The following is a 26880-nucleotide window of genomic DNA, read 5'->3' as shown; positions in this document are numbered from 1 at the left end:
GCATGAGCACAGTTATTGAACAGAGGGAAATTTCTTTAACGAGGGACAGAGATTTAAACAAACAAATGTGAATGATGGAAACCAACTCTTACCAACAAAACAAAATCACAAATGCAACCTACACTTTTAATAGTTACCTTTCCTACCTAAGTAGATTGAAGTGTGAGGTGACAGTCTATTGCAGTGACTGCTAGTCCCTAGGAGCCAGGGCCCTGCCTTTCTTGAAGCACCATTGGTCATTAGTGATCTCCTTGGTGAATAGAACCAGAGTGTTTCTCTCCACCGTGTTATAAAATGAATCAGTCTTTTGTGTATATTCACAGAAAGGATCATTTCCTCATTGTCATATTGCCGTTTACACTTCCACAGGGTTTCGATGTCTATAATTTGTCTTTGATAGTTTTCCATTGGCTTTTCTGGGCTGGTGCAAAGGTTGACAATGCAGCAACACATCACATAACTGGCTAGCAAGGGATGGGTGACAATTCCTCCCACTTGAATGGGCCATTCCCAACAAGACCTGTGATTGGGGTGACTCACTTTCATGACAATACCATATGGGCATAATTTTCCATATACTTACATGACTCCTTCAATAGGACTCATACACACCTCTTGCAGTGATCAGGAGTAACAATAATTTACAAGCTTTCAGTAGAGATCTCACTGCTATGCTTCCTGGATAAATATCATAAAAATCAGTGCATTAGGTGTGATGAGTTTGTCAGGTCTGAGGCAGGAGTTTCTTGTGAATTACTTGACCTCTCTGTCAATTGGCACCAAAGAGCATTTATCACACATGCACTGAGCTACACAGTCACACTCTGATAGAACAGAAAGGCCAACACAAAAAATAGAGAAAGGAACAATCAAATACTAAAATGACAATGGTTGGAACTCAACATTTCTCTCAGTCTTTGGACTGATGGGTACTAAGAACTTTTCCCTCAATTGAACCAGGTGATCGCACAGCTGGCTCAGCCCTCCATACTAGCAGCTTTCTCACATATAGGGAGATGGGTCAAAGTGGAATTGATGTCATGACTCGCTTCCCAGAGGGTATCAATCTGTCTAAGGGTATGTCTACCCTTCAAACACTGGAAATATTCTTCTGACAACATAACACTGTCTACACTGGGGCTTAGGTCACTTTAACTACTTCTCTCAGTGAGTGGATCTTTCACACCCCTGAGAGATGTGGCCATGTCAACACAGCTTTTCAGTGTAGACCAGCCTCTAGATGGCTTTTAGATGAAAGGCAATGGACTTCAGCCTTTTCCTTGGCATTGATGGTTGACAACTGCAGCTTTCCTACCTGCTGGACACATCCTATGACAGATGTCAGGCCTTTCCTTTGGAAATTAGAGAAGTGGGGAAGTCAGTGACGCTTACAGTGTAAGTGGGTAAAAACTTATACAACTTGTCTCCTTGAGTAGTTTTCCTTTTAATAGAAATTGACTTTGAAGCTAAGCAAAATAAGTTATATTTGAAATACAAAAAAATAAAATCTATACAGACCCAATATTCTCTTATACACTCTTTCTCACACACATTCTCCCACCTCAACCTTTGGAGTGAGGTTTTCTACCAGAACTCCTTACACTACAGGGGGTAAATTAAATCAAATTAACTTTTGAAGATTAACCATCATTTCCTGAACTAAAAAAAGAAAAAAAAACAAGACAATTTTCAGTTTTCCAAAATTATTCAGATTATCAAACAATTAGTCTCTTACTCTTTAACCAATAACATCACCTATGATTTCATTTTCACTAGTAACACTAATATATTCAAAGATCACAAATTCTGGTCACATATGTTAGTTTTCTTTTAATCCCCATTGCCAACAACTGAACCTTGGCTCAAGTTGTGGTTTGTCCCAACACTTCTGTGAGTTCATATATCTCTGGTTCCTCTGCCATGCGTGTTGGTGGAAGGGGTCTCCTATGTGGGAATGTTTGCATCATGAGGAAAAATACCTCTCTTTTCACACTTTAAATCTTTCAAAGTAGTAGGAAGTAGGGGAGAAGTGATACAAATGCAGAAAACACAAGAGAAAACTGTATGGTCTACACTAAAGACATTTATCGGTATAATTATTGCTCAGGGGTGCGAAAAACAGACACAGCTGAGCAACGTAGTTACACATCTCTAATCCCCCGTAGACAGCGCTACATCAGCAGAAGGCCTTCGCCTGCCAACATAGCCATCTGAGACCATATTGATTTAAACAATTGAACTACACTGTGCTCATATGCACTTCCTTCCAGTTAGTCGGGGGTCTGCTGCTGTTCACCATTTCCAAGTGGAGATTTTAAATCACTGCGGTGTCTTTGTTAGCATGGCCAGTAAATTGGAGAGTTCTCTCCTATTGACAGAACTGCACTTGAAATTTCTCCATATCATCATGGAAGGATGGGAAAAAAGCAAAGCTGAAGTGAGAAATGATGACTTTAGCAAATGGTCATTTGTCTTAAACTCTCCAATAAATCTGAGCTGAACTAATATCTAATTGTGTGACCACACAGCCATCAAGAAAGATAGAAACCCAGATCACAGAGAGATAAAATACATGACAATGAACGTGTAAACTGAAATTCCAGAGCAGATTACATCTAATTATTTAGAATCAGGACAAGAGATTCTCCCATCACATTCTCCTCTGAACCATTCAAACATATTTCAGTGAGTAACTGTCTCAATAGTCAGTTATGTTATTTTAACATGTTTAGTATCCTAGCATTGCCATAATGGGGAAAACAGCCACCTTGCCAGAAGTGGCTTTACCAATAGATGGAACCTGGGATTTAAACTCAGAAATGATCACACTGCGATTAGGATCCATTTGAATTCCCCTTCCTGGTCTTTGATACTTTTCTCACCAGTCATAGCAACTCTGGCATAGGATTAAATAAGTCCAAGCATCATCTCCAAGCACAGACAACTGAGAACTCTTCATCACATGACACTTTGAGAAGTGGAGGGTAGAATGTGATGACGATAAACTCTGCCTGGCTCAGACAAAGGTAACAGTTCTGCCATGATGGGGAAGGAGGAATCTCTGAGTCACCCCATCTCCTTCCAAGTATCAGAGGAGTAGCTCTGTTAGGGTACATCTATACTTACCAGCCGGGTCGACGGGTGGCGTTCGATTTCTCGGAGTTCGAACTATCGCGTCTAATCTAGATGATGGTTCGAACTCAGAACGCTCCCGTCGACTCGAACTCCACCACCGCATAGCGGTGGTGGCGGAGTTGATGGGGAGCCGAACTTTGATCCCGCTGGCGTCTGGACAGGTAAGAAGTTCGAACTAAGGTAGTTCGACCCCCCCCCCCCACACACACACGTGTAGACCAGGCCTTAGTCTGGATCTGCAAAATGTGACAAAGAGTCCTGTGGCACCTTGTAGACTAACAGACATATGGGTGCATGAGCTTTCGTGGGTGAATCCACACATCGTCAGATGCATGTAGTGGAAATTTCCAGAGGCGGGTGTAAATATGCAGGCAAGAATCAGTCTAGAGATAACAAGGTTAGTTAAATCAGGGAGGATGGGCCCCTCTTCTAGCAGTTGAGGTGTGAACACAAAGGGAGGAGAAACTGCTTTTGTAGTTGGCTAGCCAGGGACAGTCTTTGTTTAGTCCTGAGCTGATGGTGTTAAATTTGCAGATGAACTGAAGCTCAGCAGTTTCTCTTTGAAGTCTGGCCCTGAAGTATTTTTGCTGCAGGATGGCACTTTTAAATCTGCTATTGTGTGTCCAGGGAGGTTGAAGTGTTCTCCTACAGGTTTTTGTATATTTCTTATGCTCCAGTACGTATTTTAGTCTATAAGGTGCCAGAGGACTCTGTCGCTTTTTACATCTCCTTCCAGTATCACAGAGGCTGAAATGACACTTTTTTCCTGCCCCTGCTCTTCATTTAAATGTAATATGAAAAGTTCCCATGATAACTGCTCTTCAGCACAACATGAGAACAACTGGCAATGATACAATCTGTAACACTGGTGACTCTAACAATAACTTTGCAATAGGAGGAATGGTATAAATGTGACGCTCCCTGGTTCCTGATAGGAAGGGCACACCTGAATTACTTATGGGAGAATGGAGTTGATAGAAAGGATAAATGAGTCCACCTCAAAGAGGTCAAACTGCAAAATGCAAAAATAGGCCACTCACTCATCTGGACAAGCTGAGGGATATCGGTGCTTCAAACAGCTTTTAAAAGTGGGAATCAGGAAAGTATTAAAGTAGTGAAAGTCCTAGAGGTTTTTATGGTGTTGATCCCCCTTGCAGATTCTCTGATGGCTCACATGGGCTCAGTGGCAAGACAAGGTTTTCCCACACTCACTGCTTCCATTGGGTCGCATACCTGTGTGGATTCTCTGATGGCAATTAAGCTGCTGGCGGTGAATGAAGTTTTTTCCACAATCACTGCATACATAGGGCCTCTCTCCTGTGTGGATTCTGAGATGCATAAGAAGGTGTGATCTGTGACTGAAGGTTTTCCCACACTCACTGCATACATAGGGCCTCTCCCCTGTGTGGAGTCTCTTATGAACAACAAGATGTGATCTGTAAGTGAATGTTTTCCCACACTCACTGCATTCAAAGGGCCTCTCCCCTGTGTGGATTCTCTGATGTTGAGAAAGGGCTGAGCTGATAGAGAAGCTTTTTCCACACTCATGGCATTCATAGGGCCTTTCCCCTGTGTGGATTCTCTGATGTTGAGAAAGGTTTGAGCTGCGACTGAAGGTTTTCCCACACTCACAGCATTCATAGGGCCTGTTCCCTGTGTGGATTCTCTGATGTTTAGAAAGGTCTGAGCTGCTATTGAAGGTTTTCCCGCACTCACAGCATTCATAGGGTCTCTTCCCTGTGTGGATTATCTGATGTTTAGAAAGGTCTGAGCTGGTAATAAAGCTTTTCCCACACTCACAGCATTCATAGGGCCTCTCCCCTGTGTGGATTCTCTGATGTTTAGAAAGGCCTGAGCTGCTCGTGAAGCTTTTCCCACACTCACTGCATTCATAGGGCCTCTCCCCTGTGTGGAGTCTCTTATGAACAACAAGATTTGATCTGTAAGTGAAGGTTTTTCCACACTCAGTGCATGTATTTTTCCTTTCTCCGCTCAGGATTTCCTGCTGGGTTGTGGTTTCCTTGACGCTCTTCTGAGTTCCCGACAGGAAATAAATTTACCATTTTCTCCTCTGGCTGGTTTCCTTGCTCTCTTTCTGGTCTGTGCTGAATCTCACAGGATTTTCCTGCTTATGACTCCAGGACACATTCCTTGTCGATCTTTGCGATAATTCTCTGTGTTTAGCCACTTGCTCAACATTTTCCTGCTGAGAATTCTGCTCCTCTTTCTCACATACCATTGCGTCACCTGCTGTGATAGAGACAGAAATCTCAGACAGGGATGGAAAGGGGAAGGCCAAACCAATACAAGTGCTTGAGAGAGGTCAAATAAAAACAAGAACTGAACTCCCCCAAACTCTTCCCTAAACAGGAGAGAGGAGGGGATCAATTCAGGCTTCACATCCCATCCAAATTCACAGGGGGAAGGGAGGAAGCTACTGTCTGTTGTCTGCTAGGGTCTACAGGAAGCCATGATCTATATTTACCCTAAGAATACGACCCCTGCTAGGGACAATATTGAACTGAGAGACCTTCCAAGGGCATTGTAGGGCATCCCAGATGTTTCCTTCAGGCACTTACAGATTCTGAGTTGGTTTAATATTTCCTCACCTGTGCAGGGAGCTCTCAGGATCTCTCTTTCCTCTGAACCCTGGAGGTCTGGGGCCCATGGCTCGTCCCCTTGTTCCAAGCGGGAGATTATATGAGGTTTGGAAACTGGAAACCCTGCTCAGATGAAAGAAAACAAAGGAGTTCAGCTGATTTCATATGACTGTCATAAAAAACATTATTAATTTAACTTCAGTGCTTAGTGTGAGCTGGTGTGCCTGGGGCAGTCCACACTGAAAATGCCAAGATCAGGGCAGGCTGAAAAAGGGAGAGAAGATGCTCCCAAAACTGGTGGTTAACACGGAAGTTAAATTCACCGATCAGTCACCAACTGTGTTTCTGATCCCCCACACTGGTTATCGAGAAACTAAAAAGAAGACATCACACGGCCCCCTTTACTGCATTCCAGTTCTCTGACTCCCAGTCAGCACCTAGGTCCGGCACAGTGAGAGGTTATTTAAAAACTCTGCTCACATAAACAAAGTGTTCTTCTGACCCCAGAGTCAGCCACATTACCAGGTCTGTATAGGTTTGGATCTTACCCAGAATACTATGATGCCAGCCAATCTTTAGCATCTAAACTAAAGGTTTATAAGCAAGAAAGCATCTAAACCAAAGGTTTATTATAAAAGGAGGAAAGAAAAAGGAAGTTGTTAAAATGGAAAAGCAGTCAGATACATTCAGAAATCTATATATCTGGTTCTTAGCAGTATTGGTGAGTTTCTGGCTTGAAAGGCTCTCTGGTACACACCCACATCATTCAGTCCTTTGTTCCAGGGTTCAGTTTGTAGAGAAGTTGCTCCAGAGGTAGGAAGAGGGACTAAAGACAAAATGGAGATGATGCAGCTGCCCTTTATATTCCTTTTGCCAAGTGGCTTCTACTTCCTGTGTCCCAAACACAAGCTTCACAGCACATGGCATGGAAAAGCCTTGGATGTCTCAGTACACAGGCATATCCCTGCATGTCTTGCTGAGTCAAGAGGTGTCTCCCCTTGATCCTTTCAATGGGTTCATTGTACAGCTGATGACCCCGGATGGGCCATCAAACAGGCTGGGCAGCACTGATGCCAATATGTCTGGGGGTGTCACTCAGAAACACTACACAAGTCTGGAATACAGATATACCCTACATATCTATAACTCACAATACAAAGATAGACACAAGATTATCAAACTTGGAAAATCATAACATTTTCATTGACACCTTACATGGCATATCTAGCACGATTCATTGCAATTTCATCATATTGGTATTTATAATAAAATAATAATAATATAAAATGTCTCTCAATTCCATAGAGTGTCACTTAATAAACCAGTGAATTCCCAGGACTGGTTCCCCAGGTGTTAGAAGATGCCGAACACCTTGCTTGTGAAGGATTGAAATACCCACATATATGTTGGGAACACACAGACGGACACTGTGCAAGTCTGTGCCCCTATGTTCACTCTTCTAGAAAATTATGATCAATTTTGTTCATAGTATGTGTCATGGCTGAATCTCCACTCTGTCCTCCGAGTGCAGAAAGTGGGGAGCCCGCGGATTCTAAAAATTAATTTGTGCAACTCTAATAAGAACATAAGAAAGGCCGTGCTGGGTCAGACCAAAGGTCCATCTAGCCCAGTATCTGTCTACCGACAGTGGCCAATGCCAGGTGCCCCAAAGGGAGTGACCCTAACAGGCTTTACAAGTAATCTCTCTCCTGCCATCCATCTCCATCCTCTGAGACAGAGGCTAGGGACACCATTCTTACCCATCCTGGCTAATAGCCATTTATGGACTTAGCCACCATGAATTTATCCAGTCCCCTTTTAAACATTGTTATAGTCCTAGCCTTCACAACCTCCTCAGGTAAGGAGTTCCACAAGCTGACTGTGTGCTGGGTGAAGAAGAACTTCCTTTTATTTGTTTTAAACCTGCTGCCTATTAATTTCATTTGGTGACCCCTAGTTCTTGTATTATGGGAATAAGTAAATAACTTTTCCTTATCCACTTTCTCAACATCACTCATGATTTTATATACCTCTATCATATGCCCCCTTAGTCTTCTCTTTTCCAAGCTGAAGAGTCCTAGCCTCTTTAATCTTTCCTCATATGGGACCCTCTCTAACCCCCTAATCATTTTAGTTGCCCTCTTCTGAACCTTTTCTAGTGCTAGAATATCTTTTTGAGGTGAGAGACCACATCTGTACACAGTATTCAAGATGTGGGCGTACCATGGATTTATATAAGGGCAATAATATATTCTCAGTCTTATTCTCTATCCCTTTTTAATTATTCCTAACATCCTGTTTGCTTTTTTGACCGCCTCTGCACACTGCGTGGACATCTTCAGAGAACTATCCACGATTACTCCAAGATCTTTTTCCTGACTTCTTGTAGCTAAATTAGCCCCCATCATGTTGTATGTATAGTTGGGGTTATTTTTCCCAATGTGCATTACTTTACATTTATCCACATTAAATTTCATTTGCCATTTTGTTGCCCAATCACTTAGTTTTGTGAGATCTTTTTGAAGTTCTTCACAATCTGCTTTGGTCTTAACTATCTTGAGCAGTTTAGTATCATCTGCAAACTTTGCCACCTCACTGTTTACCCCTTTCTCCAGATCATTTATGAATAAATTAAATAGGATTGGTCCTAGGACTGACCCTTGGGGAACACCACTAGTTACCCCTCTCCATTCTGAGAATTTACCATTAATTCCTACCCTTTGTTCCCTGTCCTTTAACCAGGCTTGTATTAAACCCCCAAAGTTACAGCTTTTCTCTGACCTTGGCTTGGTAAATGCTGCCACCACCCAAATGCAAAAAACCCCAAACCCTTGGACCCAGGAAGGAGCACTTGAGAATTCTTGCCTCTGGGGTAGCCTCAAGCCCTTTCACCTCCCCTCCGGGAAAGAGCTGAGAAAGAAAACAGAGGACATTAGCTGTGGCTACCAGCTAATCAAACAACATGCACAAACCTCTTAGGACACCAAAAATCCAACCCTGTTCTTAAAAGAGGTAAATTTTATTAAAATTGAAAAGGAAAACAATAAATCTGGAACTTAGGCTTTGCTAGATCTTAAAAGAAACAATTGTTGTAAGCACCCAAAATAGCTTTCTTGGGGTTCAGCTTAAAGCTTAGGCCTGGTCTACACTAAAGGGGTTCGAATTAAGTGCGCAAATTCAGCTACGGAAATAGCGTAGCTGAATTGAAGTACCCTAATTGAACTACTCACCCGTCCAGACGCGGCGGGGTCGAACTCCGCGGCTCCCCCGTCGACTCCACCACCGCCGTTTGCAGTGGTGGAGTACTGGAGTCGTCCGCGGCGCTTCTGGAGTTTGAACTATCGCGTCTAGATCAGGCGATAGTTCGAACTCGAAGTCGAACTCACCGCATCGACCAGGAAGGTAAGTGTAAGCGTGCCCTTAGAAGCAAAAAAGCATCTGGGATAGCACAGAGGAGCGCCAAAAGCCAAAATAAAAATATAAATCTGATTGTGTTTGTCTAAACTTCCCTGTCCAAAACATTTCTTCTAGGGATGGAAGATGAATTTTCCAACCTGCTTCAAGCCACACACAGCATTGCTACTCTGTGTCGCCTTCTCCGGAGAACAACAGACAAAGGGAAAGTTACTGTCCCATTTAAAAGTTCTAGTCTTTCCATTGGCTCTTTTGGTCAGGTGCCTCCTTTTCTTTTACCTATGGCCTTGTTAACCCTTTACAGGTAAAGCAAGCAGAGAAGTCACACCACCAAGGATTTTACAGCAATCTGGCTGTCTGGGTGTTTATAAAGGGAGATCCTCTTCTCCTTCATTTATCACTATATGGCTTGTGAGGTATCATTTGAAGACAATCTACTGAATATCCTCCTTAAAATGTGTAGCAACACTGTATGTAAAGTTATGAGATTTTACAGTATGATATTACTGAAAAAGTTGCAACCCTAACCCCAAGTTCGTCAGAGACAGCAAGGCAAACAGCTGGTCAAATAGCCATTCTCCAGGAGAGGGAAGGTGTGAAGAAGACATTTACATTCCATCACAGGGACCACTTGAAGCTCATATCTACGAGAGCCTGTCACCATGACTCAGCTGAGAACTGGATTTGTTTCTAGTAGAAAGGACTGAATTATAAACAGATGTGAGGAAAATGCATGAGACTCTCTCTCTCTCTCCCCCCTTTCCCTCTGCTCATGACAACTCCTGAAGAACTGACTGTGGGCAGCAGGGGCAGGTTAGAGGGATTCCCAGCTGAAAGGAAAACCAGCCTGTCTCAGCAGATGGTGAGAGAAACATTTGTTTTAAATCATTTTAGCTGGTTAACTTAGATGTTAGTTTGTGTTTTATCTTCCACTTCTTTCGTAAACAATTCTGACTTTTATGCCTCATTACTTGTAGTCACTGAAAATCTTTTTTTTTTTCCCTTCAGTAGTTAACAATCTTGGTTTATTGTTTTATCTAACCAGTGTGGTTGGATTAAAGTGTGTTGGAAACTCCATTTGGAATAACAAGGCTGGTGCATGTCATTTTCCATTGATGAAATAACAGATTTCATATGAGCTCCCACTGTTCAGTAGTGTGCTGGACAGGACAAGATGCACATTTCTGGGGGATGTCTGGGAGCAGAGAATTTTCTGGGGTTCTCCGGTGGGGCACTGTAATTCGGGAGTTGCTGACTAGCAGCACTCAAAACTGTGTAGCTGGGAGCGAGTTACATGCTGGAGACTGTGTGTTACCTGCCCAGGAGTGGCTGCTCTCACAGTAGAGCAGTGTAAAAGGCACCCCAGCCTGGGGAACTGAGGGAACACAGCTGTTCAACACTCCAGACTGTACTGTGCTTAATGTCACAGACACTCAATTTCAAAGTCTCCTAAAACACATAGAAAGTAAATCCATGTCCCAGAAATCGAAGTCTCCAGAGAGAGGGCAAGTCTCCCTGGCTCTGCTTCTTGCTGACAGACAGGTCCAGAGACAAAGAGAGAGTCCTGGGGAAGCTGGAAACATAAGCGTGGGGCTCAGTGGAGACAGGGGAGAGGAAGGGCAGGGATATTACTGAATGCAGCATCTCCGCACTACTAGATGTCAGGATAACATATAGTGCAGCCCACTGGAAAACACAATCCCAAATATACATATAAAATGATGGGGTCTAAATTAGTTATTTCCATTGATTTATATAAGGGCAATAAGATATTCTCTGTATTATTGTCCATCTCTTTTTAAATAATTCCTAACCTCCTGTTTGCTTTTTTGACTTCCGCTGCACACTGCTGGATGTCTTCAGAGAACTATCCACAATGACAAAAAGATCTTTTTCCTGATCAGCTGTAGCTAAATTTGCCTCCATCATATTGTATGTATAGTTGGGGTCGTTTTTCCAACGTGCATTACTTTACATTTATTCACATTAAATTTCATTTGCCATTTTGTTGCCAAATCACTTAGTTTTGTGAGATCTTTTTGAAGTTCTTCACAGTCTGCTTTGGTCTTAACTATCTTGAGCAGTTTAGTAACATCTGCAAACATTGCCACCTCAATGTTTACAACTTTCTCCAGATCATTTATGAATAAGTTGAATAGGATTGGTCCTAGGACTGACCCTTGGGGAACATCACTAGTTACTCCTCTTCATTCTGAAAATTTACCATTTATTCCTACCCTTTGTTCCCTGTCTTTTAACTAGTTCTCAATCCATGAAAAGATCTTCCCTCTTATCCCATGATAACTTCATTTATGTAAGAGCCTTTGGTGAGAGACCTCGTCAAAGGTTTTCTGGAAATCTAAGTACACTATGTCCACTTGATCCCCCTTGTCCACGTTTGTTGACACCTTCAAAGAACTCTAACAGACTAGTAAGACATGATTTCCCTTTACAGAAACTATGTTGACTTTTGCCCAACAATTTTTGTTCTTCTATGTGCCTGACAATTTTATTCTTTACTATTGTTTCAACTAATTTGCCTGGCACAGACATTAGACTTACCGGTCTGTATTTGCCAGGATCGCCTCTACAGCCCTTTTTAAATATTGGCGTTACATTAGCAATCTTCCAGTCATTGGGTACAGAAGCTGATTTAAAGGACAGGTTACAAACCATAGCTAATAGTTCCCGAATTTCACATTTGAGTTCCTTCAGAACTCTTGGGTAAATACCATCTGGTTCCGGTGACTTGTTACAGTTAAATTTATCAATTAGTTCCAAAACCTCTAGTGACACTTCAATCTGTGGCAATTCCTCAGATTTGTCACCCACAAAAGGTTTGGGAATCTCCCTAACATCCTCAGCCACGAAGACTGAAGCAAAGAATGCATTTAGTTTCTCCGCAATGACTTTATCGTCTTTAAGGCCTCCTTTTGTATCTCAATCGTCCAGGGGCCCCACTGGTTGTTTAGCAGCTTCCTGCTTTTGATGTATTTAGAAAACATTTTGTTATTACCTTCTGAGTTTTTGGCTAGCTGTTCCTCAAACTCCTTTTTGGCTTTTCTTATTACATTTTTACACTTAATTTGGCAGTACTTATGCTCCCTTCTATATACACCTCACTAGAATTTGACTTCCACTTTTTAAAAGATGCCTTTTTATCTCTCACTGCTTCTTTTACATGGTTAAGCCAAGCCACAGTGGCTCTTTTTAGTTCTTTTGCTGTGTTTTTTTAATTTGGGGTATACATTTAAGTTGGGCCTATAATATTGTGTCTTTGAAAAGTGTCCATGCAGCTTGCAGGGATTTCACTCTAGTCACTGTACCTTTTAATTTCTGTTTAACTAACCCCTTCATTTTTGTATAGTTCTCCTTTCTGAAATTAAATGCCACAGTGTTGAGTTGTTCTTCCCACCACAGGAATGTTAAATGTTGTTATATTATGATCACTATTTCCAAGCGGTCCTGTTATAGTTACCTCTTGGACAAGATCCTCCTCTCCACTCAGGACTAAATGGAGAGTTGCTTCTCCCCTTGCAGGTTCTTGTACCAGCTGCTCCAAGAAACAGTCATTTGAAGTATCAAGAAATTTTGTCTCTGCATTTTGTCCTGAGGTGACGTACCCAGTCAATATGGGGATAACTGAAATCTCCCACTATTATGGAGTTCTTTATTTTGATAGCTTCTCTAATCTCCCTTCGCATTTCATCCTCACTATCACTGTCTTTGACAGGGGGTCGATAATAGAACCCTACTGTTATATTCTTATTAGAGCATGGAATTACTATCCACAGAGATTCTATGGAACATGCGGTTTCATTTAAGATTTTTACTTCATTTGAGTCTACATTTTCTTTAACATACAGTGCCACTCCCCTCCCCATCCCCCGAGTATGACCTGGCTCTGACCTTCCGATATATTTTGTACCCTGGAATGATTGTGCCCCATTGATTGTCCTCATTCCACCAGGTTTCTGTGATGCCTATTATGTCAAAATCCTCTTTTAACACGAGGCACTCTAATTCACCCATCTTATTATTTACCCTTCTAGCATTTGTGTACACGCACTTTAAAAACTTGTCACTGTTTATTTGTCTGCCCTTTTCTGATGTGTCAGATTCTTTTGTGTGTGAATGCTTCTCAGCTGATCTGGCCCCTACTTTATCCTCTTCCAGCCTCTCTTCCTGACTAAAACTAGAAAAATCTCTATCACTACACTCTCCTCTAAGAGAAGTCTCTGTCCGATCCACGTGCTCCTCTGCAGCCATTGGCTTTCCCCCCCATCTCTTAGTTTAAAAACTGCTCTGCAACCTTTTTAAAGTTAAGTGCCAGCAGTCTGGATCCACTTTGGCTTAGGTGGAGCCCATCCTTCCTGTATAAGCTCCCCCATCCCCAAAGTTTCCCTAGTTCCTAATAAATCTAAACCCCATCTCTCTACACCATCATCTCATCCACGCATTGAGACTCCGAAGCTCTGCCTGCCTACCTGGCCCTGTGCGTGGAACTGGAAGCATTTCTGAGAAAGACACCATAGAGATCCTGGATTTCAGTCTCTTTCCTAGCAGATTAAATTTGGCCTCCAGGACATCTCACCTACCCTTCCCTATGTCATTGGTATCTACATGTACCATGACCACTGGCTCCTCCCCAGCACTACACATAAATCTATCTAGATGCCTTGAGAAATCCGCAACCTACGCACCAGGCAGGCAAGTCACCATACGGTTCTCCTGGTCATCACAAACCCAGATATCCTTGTTTCTAATGATCGAATCTCCCATTACTAACAGCTGCCTTTTCTTAATGAGTGGAGTTCCCTCCCACTGTGAGGTAACCTCAGTGCAAGAGGCTCTTCCAGATAGTGTTGGGGTGAGGGTCCCAACTATGAGAAGCTTTCCCTCTGCTCCCGTTGACTGCTCTCATTCCCTGGGCCCTTCATCCTCCTCAACGGTGCGGGGGGCTGTCTGACCGGAGTTGGGACAATTCTATAGCGTCCCGGAAAGCCTCATCGACATACTTCTCTGCCTCCCTTAGCTCCTCCAGTTCCAACACCCTGGCCTCCAAAGCCTCCACACGGTCTCTGAGGGCCAGGAGCTCCTTGCACCAAATGCCCACATACATACATGACATAAGAACGGCCGTACCGGGTCAGATACAAGGTCCGTCTGGCCCAGTATCCTGTCTACCGACAGTGGCCAATGCCAGATGCCTCAGAGGGAGTGAACCTAACAGGCAATGATCAAGTGATCTCTCTCCTGCCATCCATCTCCATCGTCTGACAAACAGAGGCTAGGGACACCATTCCTTACCCATCCTGTCTAATAGCCATTGATGGACTTAACCACCATGAATTTATCCAGTTCTTTTTTAAATGCTGTTATAGTCCTAGCCTTCACAACCTCCTCAGGTAAGGAGTTCCACAAGTTGACTGTGCGCTGCGTGAAGAAGAACTTCCTTTTATTTTCTTTAAACCTGCTGCCTATTAATTTTATCTGGTGACCCCTAGGAAGCGTCTGTTGATTATGCTGCACTTAAACCTCAGCTTTACTTGAGCAAACAGGAGATATTTGACATTGTGCAATATGGCTCCTGTGCTCTGTTCCCAAAGTGTTCTGCAGCAGGGGAGGGTCTCTGGTAGTGTGTGTGTCACTGGCATATTGGGGCGATGCTGAAACTGGGCAAAGTAGAGGTGGCATTGTGGGGCTGGCGTAAACCTTCTCTCTCCATTTCCCTTCCAAGAACCGAGGGGACAGTAACCCTTACCCAGTGAGGTCACATTCTCATAGTTCTCCTGCATGACATCCCAGTAGAGGGCTCTCTGAGCGGGGTCCAGCAGAGCCCACTCTTCACTGGTGAAATACACAGCCACCTCCTCGAAGGTTACCGGCCCCTGAAAGAGCAAGAGTCCAACACTCAATACCTGCTGCCCCATTCACAGCCCCACTATTTGTGGGGAGAGGAGCCCATCAAAGGGAAGCCCTGGGTGGATTGCAGTCAACAAAGTCCCAACCCCACCCTGCTCAGAGCATCCAGGAAACATCAGAGCGAGGGGACAAAGAGAGCCCCTTATCTCTCCCAGCAGATCCATCACATACCTACTAGCCACAGACTGATAGAGGAGAGGGAAGCCCTAGCAGGGACCAGGGAGAGATCCCTGGTAGGAAGCCCAACACCCTCCTCATTGTGAGGAGCTGGATGGGAAGGGAGGGGAATCTCCCCTAACCCTCACTGGTGGGTGCCCCCTTCATATCTCACAGCAGCCACTGGTTAGTCGGGTCAGGCTCCAGCACTGGGAGTCTGGTCAGTTTTCCCAGCCCCATTCACGTGGGTTATTTTCTGCTCCACAATCTAGAGCATTTACACCTCCGAACCTCATGGGTCTGTTCCTAGAATCTAGGCCACTTATTAAACAACTCCCAGCAGGTCTGTCACACCCTGCCCTCCCTTCCCCACCCTGTGCATTTCCTGCCCCGCGCCAACATCCAAACCAGACTGTGCAAACCTTCCCATCTCCGGTGTATTTGCTGTCCCTCTCTCTCCTGTAGGAACCCACCAACCCCCCCCTCAAAAAAATAATCCCTACCTGTGCTGGCTCCACTGCAGCCATTTCTCTTCCCTGTGTCATGGGAGGATGGGATGAGCTGGAGAAAAACATGGACGTCATTCTGCAGCCCTGGCAGGGAGAGAAGGGCAGTTGTGAAATTAACTAAAGTCTGTTCTGAAACCTCCACATCACGATTCCCCCAGGCCCTTTCCCTCCAGACAGACATCCTAGACTCTGCCATGCTGGGAACATGCTTGATCTCTTTATTAGAATGTAGACCTGGCTCCTCCTGTCAGGCTAAGCCCACAGAGACATTTTTAACCTCCCTTCTGCCTCCCCTCACCCTGTAACAAAGTCTCTGAACACAAGGCTGGAAAAGAGCAGAACCCAAGGAGTCACTGTGGGGGATTCCCTCGGACACTGACCCCACGGCAGTCACACCCCAGCAGGGGGAATATGGAGTCAGGAACTGGCTTTTTCTCTGTCTGATCCTTTTCTTGTTCACTGGAAAGTGGTTCTGCCCAGGGATGCTGCAATACATGTGTCTGGGTGGACTAGAGAGCTGGAAATCTCTCCCCCCACTCATTTCTCCCACTGCCCCTTTCAGTCTCTCCTTCCCCTGTCCTCTCTGCCTGCTCCTCTGGCTGGGACAGTCCCATTCCTGGGGGCTTTGCTCTCCCATGGCTGGATTTTCTCCTGGCAATTGCTAATGGGAGGAGAAATGACGAGGGGCTGTTTGTGCAGAGTCACTTTCTTGCCAGTCCCCAGCACTTTCTGAGGTCTTTCAATAACCCGGAGTCCGTAGCTCAGAATTTGTATTAACAGGGCCCAGGGCTGCCCTAGGGGGCTAGTACCAGCTGCAGAAAGTCATCCCCTGGGCCGGGCAGAGAAGAAGCTTTAATTAAGGTCACATCCCAGCACAGAACCCCCACTGGGGGAGCAGCAGCTGCTAAGCCTGGTCTCCCAGATCACAATGGAGGCTGCAGCGTCTGACCCAGGAAGCTGAACCCCAATATCCTGAGCAGAGAGGGACAGAGCGTTTGAGCAGCTTCCCTCCTTTAGCTCTCTGGGGAGAACAACTAATGAGAGCCGCTCCTCACAGGGAGAACTGCTGATCTCATTTGCCTCACTGTCCATCCAGAGTCACTCCTTGTCTTTCCATGCAGTGACTCTGGATTAACAATGGTCTCAATTAAACCAGATTTCAGAAAGAAGGAGTCCAGAACGCTGTGGAAGAGACCATTGTGTGGCATTTCTAGCCCCCTTCCCACCTGCCTCACCCCCCCAGATCTATTATAAGGACTCAAGGCACAAATTTTCCCAATGGAACTGGAAGGTCCTGGAGTTTTCAAGATGTTTGATAAGTGGCTAGAAAGTTATCATGGTGACTGGGCTTGGCTGGGGAATGCTGGGCAGTGCTTGGAGCCAGGATTCTGGCACAAGCTGATGAGCTAGAAGGAGCATGGTTAGTAGCAGCCCCCCGAGCCTCCATCCAGGGGACCCCAGATACCCCCAGATCCCGCAGCCAGGGTCCCACCAGATATTCCCTGGGACCCATCCCCCAAAATCCCTGAACAGGAACTCCAGATACCCCTCAGCACCCCACTGGCCAGAGAACCCCCACCAGACCATCACTGGCAGGCTGGGAATCCTAAAGGTTCCCCCCACCAAGAGCCCCCAACAGCCAGGGACCACCCCCCCAGGGGACCCCTCACTGGGAATTCAGTCCCTCACTGCCTGCCCAGGCTTCCCCTACTGCCTGCCTAGGACCCCCACCTGTCCTCCAGCAGGACCTGCCAGGCCGTTTGCCTGGGACCCCCTGATGCTTTACAACGGGACCCCTCCCTCTGCTTGCCTGGCAACCCGACCTAGCGCCTGGCACTCCCCCACCCAGTTCTGTGCATTGGGCATGACTGAGCCCCTGGCACAGCACCAGGCTCCCTCCAGCCCCCTGCCCCGCCTCCCCAAGAGACGCCCACCCTCACTGTTCTGCACCAACAAGTCCCCAGTGCTACCCACCTCCAGGACCCACAGCCTCAGGGCTGGGCACATCAGAACCCACCCCCCCAAACCTCCAGAACCCCCTGCCCAGTCACCCAGAGGCCTCCCCCTCCCACAACGCCCCTTCAGCTCCAGCTGCAATCTCCCCACACAGACACCCCATCCCCTACCCCAGCAACAGTTACCTCACTGTGTCTGCTAAGTGGATAGAAAGTTATCACTGCCCCCTGCTGGCCAGTCACACGGGCAGAGGGATCCCTGGGCGGTGCTGCTTTAACAGGAGAATGGAAGGCCTGGAGGGCAAGAAAGGTCCATGCCCTGTCACTAGCTACATCTTTGCACTGCGGGAAGCAACCCCTCCCAGAGACCATTTGTCATGGGCTTTGGGATACTGCTGGACCCACGCTGCACTCAGAGTGACCTCCTCACCCAGTGCCAGCTGGAGAAAAGAAAAGGATCCAGCCAACTCTCATGTTACCAGCTGGGAGCCCTTTGAGGAGCTGCTTTAAGAGGGCAAAGGGGTGGGGGAGGTGGCAGGTCCCTGGAGGAGGGAAGGGGGCAGCAGTGGGGGATGGGCAGGTGGCTGTGTTGGTCGTTGGGGGCAGTAACTGGGACTGGGAAACCGGGGTCCGGGCAGCCCCCACGGGGGACACGTGCCCCTCCCGCCCCGGCAGAGAACCGGCATCTCACCCCGCCAGGGGCAGCCACGTGCTGGGGACTGACCCAGGGCAACAATTTCCCACCCGGACAAGGACAAATCGCTGCAGGTAAAACGGGGACCCCATCGGAGAGATTTTAAATGGACATTGGAGACTCATGGAGAGACCGGGGGCACAGGGAGCCGAGAGAGAGCGGATCGGGGGCGAATCTCCCGGATGTTACAGCCCGAGCGAGACCCCGAGAGAGAAACGGGGCAGAACCGGAGAGACTCTGTGCCGGGGGCGAGAGGCGCCAACAGGGACAGGAGCCAATTCACTCCCGCCCGGGGATTTCCGGGCTGCCCAGAGACAGTTCAACCCCGCCGCGTCCCACCGACCTTCCCCCCCCCGCAACTCCGGCTTCTCCCCCCGCACAGGGACCCCGGGCTCCAGGCTCCGCCCCCCCATCCCAGCGGGGGGCGGATCCTGCTGCGGCTCCCGGGGCCGAGGCGGCCTGAGGCTTCTCCCAGGTTCCCGGGGCAGAGTCACGTGCCCGCCCCGGGGTCTCTCACTCACCGGCTCACACGGAGGCGGCAGCAGCAGCTTTGTTCTCCCGCCCCCAGCGGGGCTCGCACGGAGCATGCGCAGTTCCAGCTACTGACCCCTCCCTTACCCGGGCTGGAGAGGGCGGACGCGCCCCCGGGGCAGGCTGGGAGATGTAGTTCCGGGCTCTCTGTGGAGCGGAAGTGACGTCGGCGAGGGAGGCGGGGCGCTGCGGTTCTGCCTGGCTCGTGCGGAGCCGTTAGAGCCTCTCCCGGGCCGGAGAAGGGTTTGTGCCGCTGGGGCTCTGGGCATGCGCAGATCGCGGCGAGAGAGACCTTCATTAACCCCCCCGTGCCCGGCCCCTCCGTGGGAAAGGGGCGGGGGGGGGAAGTGTCGGTGCAGCCCGGACATGGCCGGGAGCCAGTGACCCCGGGAGCGGGGAGAGAAAGGGGGCTGAGACCCCTCGGATTTACCGCTGCCCCGTGGGGACCCCTGCCCCTGCCCGCCCCTTTCTCCCTAGAGCCACGAGCAGCCCCAGGGTGACCCCCTCCCCAACCCCTGAGAAGTTCCCTGCCCCCGATTTTGCCCCATTTTCTCTCCCCTTCACCAGTGTCCAGCTCCCCCTGGGGCTGGGGGGGCTCTGGGGGTGTCTGGGGCCCTGGCCAGGGGCTCTGGGGACTGGGCTCTAGGGGGTGTAGAAGGGCCTTAATGGAGAGAAAAGATTGGGTATTAAAGCAGAGAAAGGCATAACAAGCCCCAATGGCTGGACGGTGAAAAGAGACAAATTCATATTACAACTAAGGCACAAATATTCACCAGCGAGGATGATTCACCACAGGAACAAGCTACCAAGGAAAGTGGTGGATTCGCCATCTCCTGATGTCATTTCATGAAGACAAGATGCCTTTCTGGAATGTGTTTGCCCCAAAAGTAGCTCTTGTGTCATACAGGAGGCCTGTGATATGCAGGGGGTCAGATTAGATGCTCTAATGGTCTCTTCTGGTCATAAAGTCAACTAATTTCTGAAAAACTGAGTGTAGCATTGGGAGCAGCGTCTGATGTTTTCCTGTCTAACCGGCTTGTGCCTAGAACGAACGCTCCTTGAGTGGGGTGATCCACGGGGAGTAGCTCAAACCTCCAAAGTGCCTGGCCAGGGGCAGGACATTAGCACAGCAAGGGAGGGGTGTGGCAGTGACATCACAAAGGCCTTTTGCAGGACCTCAGACTATTGGTCAAAGGTGGTGGGGAGGTGGTGACCTCACAGAGAGATGCTGACATCAGCCAGGCAGGACAGGGGCGAGGGGCCAGGGAAACCTCAGAGACCCCTGTGGCTTTGCTTCAGCAAGTCTCCTTCTCCAGCTCTCTTTGAGGACTGAGGGAGTATTCGGGTTCACGTACCTGAGCGCCAGGAGGAACCTCTTTCGAGTTTTCTCCTTCCCTTTTAGGGAGTTTACTAGAGACCAGCCGTCCCTGTTTAGAAGCTAAGAGCCTCCTCAAGCTTTTAAACCTGTTCAGTCTGATCCATCTGGTGATGAAATCTAAGCATGGAAAACACGAGCTTAAGGAGGCAGTATTTTATTCCGCACCAGGGATTTTGTCCCCTAGAATTACTGGAGACATTAGGGTTTATCCTTTGTGTTTCACCTTTTCCTCCATCCCTTCCTCCTTTCTCTTCTCTTGCTTCTTTTGTCCTTTCACCTGTTTCCCTCCCAACACCAAGAGCGGGGTGTGTGTATGTGTTGCAGGGGAGTGTTTGGCAGCTCCCACTGTGGGAGGTCCACCAAAAATGTGGGGCTGAAATAGTGCTCGGGCAGTGATCCCACCAGTGACCTGAACCATCCTTTGGGCTCCCTGCTGAGAACCCTCAGTTTCCCGTCCTCAGTCTCTACCCTGATTGGCTGAGCAGGGGGTTATTGACAGGGAGGAGACTCAGGTCCTTGTTGTTCTCTTTTAAGACCAAGGAAATAAGTCATAACCAGTCATATGTTTGAATTTTGCTGCTTCTCTGCATTAATGGTCTCTGAGCAGGTCATGATTCTCCTCAAATTGCAGTTCTCCTCAAATACTTGCTGAATAATTACTGTGCACTGTTGGTCTGGAGCTCATCTGAGAGCACTTTATTCAGGTCATTCAATGGATGAAATTCAAGATCCGATGGTTAGTTTGAAAATCAGGGGTCTTGGGTCCTATTCCCAGCTCTGCCACTGGCTGGCCGTGTGACCTAAGACAAGTCAATTCTCCTGTCTCAGCCTGAGCTTCTCGCTCTTCCAAGTAGGGATAATAATGATCTGCTCCTACCTACCTTACGGTATGTGGAGGCAGGGCTGGCTCTAGGTTTTTTGCCTCCCCAAGCAAAAAAAAATTTTGTCTGCCCTCCCATCCCCCTGCTGCCCGAGCCCTGGGTTCTCCCCTCCCTACACCTGCACCCCTTGCCTCCCCAGCTCTGGGCCTCCCACCACTTTCACTCCCCTGCCAACCCAGCCCTGGGCTCTCCCCCACACACACCCTGTGCTGCCCCAGCTCTCGACTCTCCCCTTCCCCCCTACCAGTGCTCCCCCACCCACACACCCCCTGCTGCCCCAGCCCTGGGCTCCTCCCCGCACTTGCACCTTCCTCCACCCCAGCCCTGGGTCACTGGTAACTTGCTCCCAGGTTAATAAAATAGAAAAAAGAGAGGATTGAATGTGTAACAGGGAGTTTGGTAAATCTTGGTTATTTTATTTTTGTAACAGGCTCCTGTCCACCTCCAGTAGAGTTTTCAGTCCCAATGGCAACTTACTTACCAAATGTAATACAGACTAGTCCATGCCTCCCAAGTGGATGTAGTTCTTGTCCTTCTGCACATTGTAGCCCGTGGAGGCCAAGGACCTGCAAATGTGTCTTCATGTGCCTTTGTTTCATTGATGAAAACATAAACTAGACTCTTAGAGGATTGGAACTGATTTCAGCTGGGGGACATATTTGCTAGATTTTTATGCATTTGCACAGGAAAATGTTGAGTGTTTTCATTCATCCCTAGTCAGTGGAGCTCCTGAACATAATGGAAATGGATATGCAATTACTTTTTGTTGAAGGACCAGGCTTTTAAGGGGGCACTTGGATTTGAACCAAGGCCCGTTTGAGCTGCAGTCAAACACTCTACCACTGAGCTATACCCCCTGACAATTACATTGGTAAGTCAGTGATCTCAAGGATCTTGAAACCTGAGAGTGGAGTTGGTTTCTTCCACACCAGTGTTGCTGTCTGTGCATTCCGGAGCTATGGGGTGAGTGGGAAAGGCCCACAACTAGCTTGTCAGTATCAAGAAAGGAGCAGCCGACATCAGGACCAACGAGACGTGTTGGTGGCGCATCAGGAAGAATCCACACTCCCAGAGACTTCTCGGCGAGGGCACGGTACACAATGGGGGCTACCTACCCGCCACGTCCCATCAAGGGTCTGTCTAGTCCCACTTCAGTGTTACCCAATTTCTAATCAGTCTTTGGCCCAGATTCCCTCCCTGAGCGGCACCAGCACATACCTGGGCCCCCTGCTAGTGTTAAATCTGCCTTGAGCTGAGACCCAGATTGGCAAAGAGCCTACAGCCCCCTCTGTGCTGGAGGAGTGAGAGCAGCCCTGGCACTGGGCAGGGCAGCCCTGAGGGAATGAACCCAATGTGCCCATGAGGCCCTGATCCAGAACCTCTGCCAGGCAGCTTGTGCTGCTCGGGCGTCTCTAGTCTCCAGCGAGGGTTCAAAGCTTCTCTGCTCCAGGGGAACCCCTGGGGGAGGGGGGCAGGGCTCCTGCAGGATAAATCTTCCTGCTGGCAGAGCTCCGGTCCCCTCCTCATGGGCACAGGGCGTTGCACACGGCACCCACCACATGCACACACCCCTTTGTGAGGAGAATCAGCTCTGGGATATTGGGGTCAACCCCCCCCCCACCTCCTCCCTGCAAACCTTCTCCTGGCTTCAGTGAGGGAATGGGGGCGGGAGGGGCTAGTGCGGTAACAGCAGCAGCGTGGCTGTGGGTCGCGGCCGGTGGCGGGGGCCAGTTGCCTGAGCATGAACCCAGCCGACCCCAGGAGATGGACCCTGGTCACCAGCCCAACCCACCACGCGGCTGCTGCCGCTGCCCCATTAGTGCGCGAGCTCCCACAGACCACGCTGGGGAGAGCCCCCAGCTGCAGGGGAGACGCCCCTGAGTGCCTGGCAGGGCCCAGCTCCTGGCTGACCTGCACTGCTGGGGGTCAGGGGGCTGGGTGACAGGGAGGCGTTGGCTCTGGGGTGGGACTGTCACTTCCCCCCCTGCCAAGCCAACAGGATCACAGCAAACGAAACCAACTCGGCCGGCAGGGGAAGAGTTCAGTCCAGGGCCTGGTGCATTCTGGGAGCAGGGGCGGTGCAGAGAAAGGGCAGATACGGGGCAGCTCTGAACACTCCGCGCAGAACTGCCTGTCCTGTCCCACAACCTCTGTTACAGGGGGCTTTTAGCCATAGTTTTAATCAGGCCAATAAATTGAAACAAACCCCTGTTAAATCATTGCTCAGCCCGAGTCCTTCACCCACATTCCTTAGGGCATTGGGTGTTTCATTTCCTGCCTCAATTTCACACAGAGACACAATTTCCTTTGCACAGATCCATGAACAGCAAAACCTCCCTGTGTCTCTGGTCTGAGCCAGGGCATTCGATTCCAGTGAAATCTTCTCTCCTGCAATGCGATGGTCAGACAGAGGGGACGTGGCCCCTGCATCCCTGCCAGGGAGATATTGGCTCCGCTCTTTCTTTCTGCTGCTGTTGTTAGTCCATGAAACATCAAGGGTGGAATGCAAGGCTGAGTTCATGCACCAACCCCCTGAAAAAATTTCAGTGCCCCAGAGAAATCCTGCCACCTGCTATTGGAACGATGTGCTGGAGATTTGAATGGGAAAGGGACTGTCTGAATTGTCAGAGTGGGGAATGAAAAACAATCTACAGCAATGTCATTAACACAAACACACTCTCATCCTGCTCCAGCCGGAAGGGAAATGGGCAGGAATTCTCGCTGTTCACCCAAGGACACACTTACACTGATGCGCAGCCATGAGTGTGCTGGGGAAGCTAGTCTGGGCAAACAATTTGAAGTGACAATTCAGTGAGAACAGAATCATCATGTAATGACACAGGTGAACATCAAGTAGTTGTGACTGAGTGGTTGAAGTGAGGGACTAGAAATCCTTTGGGGGTCTCTCCGCACAGGTTCAAATTCTGCCAACTACACAAGCACTGCACTGTTGTTACTATTACTGTAGACTTAGTGTCTGAGCACCCAAAGTGCAAATTGGAGCCAGATCTACTTTCACTCGATTTAAATCGCTGCTGTGGCACTGCTATAGCACTATGGAGTAGACAGTGACTGGAGAGGTTTTCCCATCTGTGTAATAGCTACGTGGACAGAACAATTCTATCTTTTCTTTAGCACTATCTAACCAGGGCTTAGGTCACCTTAACTATGTGGGGGCGGGGGGGTTTTCACACCCTGAGAGACGTCGCTCTGCCAGTTCAGTGCCCAGCAGACACCAGCCCTTAGATCCCTCTTGGTATTTCAATGCGGGCACTGACCTGTGAGAGGAAAACATCAGCTCACAAACACAGAGACTGAATTCCCCACATTTAATCTCGCTGCACTTTCCAGAAAGTCACAAAATTCAATTCATTCTTGCTAGGACAGAGAAAAAATAAGTGACACTAAGTTTTTGGCTTGGTTACATAAAATTAAGTGTTTAATCAATATAGTAAAAAAATCTGTCCTGATTCCTCTAACTAACACCACAGCGTGAAATAGGAACAGAGACAAATCTTGTCAGTGACGACTAATTTCGCAAATGATCTTCCCATTATTAATTTCCACGCTGCCCCCATTGGAGGTCTGGGCACCTCCAGTGTCATTGCTCTGCATTCACCTTCCCCTAGAATTGCTCTCGGACATTCGCCTTCCTCTGCAGCATGGGGCACAGGTCACTTGCTGGTGGATTCCCTGCACCTTGAGGTCTTTAAGCCACGATTTGAGGACTTCAATAACTCAGACATAGGTTAGGGGGTTGTTACAGGAGTGGGTGGGTGAGATTCTGAGGCCTGCGTTGTGCAGGTCAGACTAGATGATCATAATGGTCCCTTCTGACCTTAAGTCTATGAATCTATGAATCTAGTCCCAAATTTGGAAAATTGTGCAGTTCAGAATGTGAATAGTGACCCTGTCTCCTTCCTGCACCTGCTCTACATTGCTCCACAGCAGCTTCTCCACCTGCAGTCACCCCAGCACTGCAGTGCAGCCGCCCAGGGTTCAGCAGGGGCCCCTTGCAAGGACAGTGGGTGCAGCTAACAGCCCAGTGTGCCTGGCCGTGAGGCAGCTGTAAAAAAGCAACATCCCCTCACACAAGTACAGAGACTGAATTCCCCAACTTTAACATCATGGTCCCCTGTAGAAAGCCAGATGTGTCAGTTGTATTTTCACAGGGAGATACAAAAATCAAGTGACACCAATTTTTAAGTTGAGTAAATAAAGTTGAGGAGATAGTTATTAACCTCCCAAAAATATACTAAAGATCCCTCAACATAACACCTGAAGGTGAAATATGAACAGAGACAAACCTTGTCAGCAAAGGCTCATTTCCCAACCAATCCTCAAAATGACCTGTGCTCTAGAGAGGAGGTAATAAGTGAAGGGGGCATTTTTGACTCCTTAGTGTCCCTGGGCTGGAATTCTATATTCCACAGAGCCAAATGAGGGGGTGGTGCCACTTGGTTAATGAAAACTAGTGCTCCAGGTGAGGCTTGAACTCACAACCTCAGCATAGCTCCTCTCAGCACTGCCCTATAAGTACTGTGCACTAACCAATTGTGCTACTGGAGCACCTGTTAATTGTTATTCTCCCACTTCCCTAGGTTGATAAAGCCAAGGAGTGACCCCAAAACATTCTCAGTGGGGTTGAGAGCAGGTAGCGACAAGTGTTGTACTTGGTGGGGTGGATTCTTCTTAAGGGTTCCAGGCCCCATTTGACCCTTTTGTTCTTCCCTGTGTAATAACAGAGCTGGTTAAGACTCAATGGAGAGTCTTGCTGCAGCCCAACAGATCTGAAATCACTGAGAACCAGCTCTAAGCATTAGTCCTGCTTTGGGACAGTGTCTCTCATGCAACGAACTTCCCAGTCTGCGCTAGCAGTGAGGCTCCCTCACTAACAGCTGAAATCAGGGAGAGCTGTGTGAAGTGCAGGGCCCCAGGGGTGCTTGAACAGGGGGGGACAACACCCCAGGACTTTTAAAAATGGGAGGGCTCTGCCTTGCCACTTTGTAATGACCGTAAGGGCGAGTGAGGGTGGGGAGGGGATGGAGAGCAGTGAGCAAGAAGTGGGGTGGTCTGGGGGGAAGAGGCAGCGTAGGAGCGGGTCCTTGGGGAGAAAGGGTGGGGCAGGGGCGTGGTGTTGAGTGGAAGGGATGGGGCTACTGTTTGGGCTCCAGTGGCCGCTCCTTTTAGGGAGCCTGCCCCGCTCCTGGTGGGACCACAAGACGTCCCAGAGCAGAGAGGGTGGCCAGCAGAGCAGTGACAGGGGGGAACGGCAAGTGACCGGCAATGTGGCCAGACAGCGAAGGGAGAAAGGGGCTTTCCCCCCAGGAGGTGAGAGGTGAACTCTGGGTTTCACTGACCCAGGGCAGCAGCTGTGGGTGAGGTGCAGTGAAGGGAGGGGCACATCCACAGAGCTTTTGGTGTCTGGATTTAGGAGCCCGAGGCAAAAGGCCACTGCCCAGCGCACTGTGGGGTGGGTGTTTTGCTCATAGTGTTGTGTTATGATTGTGGTGTTTTCCCAAGTTAATACAAGGTGATTTTCCTCCTTTTTATTAAAGTTTCTTTTCTACACTCAGTGGTTGTGAGTGGGGAAAGTATCGCCTCTTAGAGGCACCCAGTGGTCAGGGCTAGTTTCCCCAGGTTACTGGGTGGGGGCTTAGGCAGACTGTGTGTTGTATTGTTGAAGAGGAGCCCCAAGCACC

General features: G+C 48.2%; 2 non-coding genes and 1 pseudogene across 2 annotated transcripts; all 3 read right to left on the bottom strand.

Moving 5' to 3' along the window:
• Positions 1 to 4286: 4286 nt before the first annotated feature.
• The window catches only part of LOC120375375, a 58097-nt pseudogene continuing 35503 nt past the window's right edge, over positions 4287 to 26880 (bottom strand).
• Positions 21964 to 22035, bottom strand: TRNAC-GCA. Its single transcript has one exon. It is a non-coding gene; the product is annotated as a tRNA-Cys (tRNA).
• On the bottom strand, positions 25654 to 25747 carry TRNAI-UAU. Its single transcript has 2 exons — positions 25710 to 25747; positions 25654 to 25689 (listed from the first exon to the last, which is right to left on the bottom strand). It is a non-coding gene; the product is annotated as a tRNA-Ile (tRNA).

Source organism: Mauremys reevesii, linkage group 12 (genome assembly GCF_016161935.1).
Source record: "Mauremys reevesii isolate NIE-2019 linkage group 12, ASM1616193v1, whole genome shotgun sequence".
Taxonomy (NCBI): Eukaryota; Metazoa; Chordata; order Testudines; family Geoemydidae; genus Mauremys; species Mauremys reevesii.
This window is presented reverse-complemented; position numbering and strand designations above follow the sequence as displayed.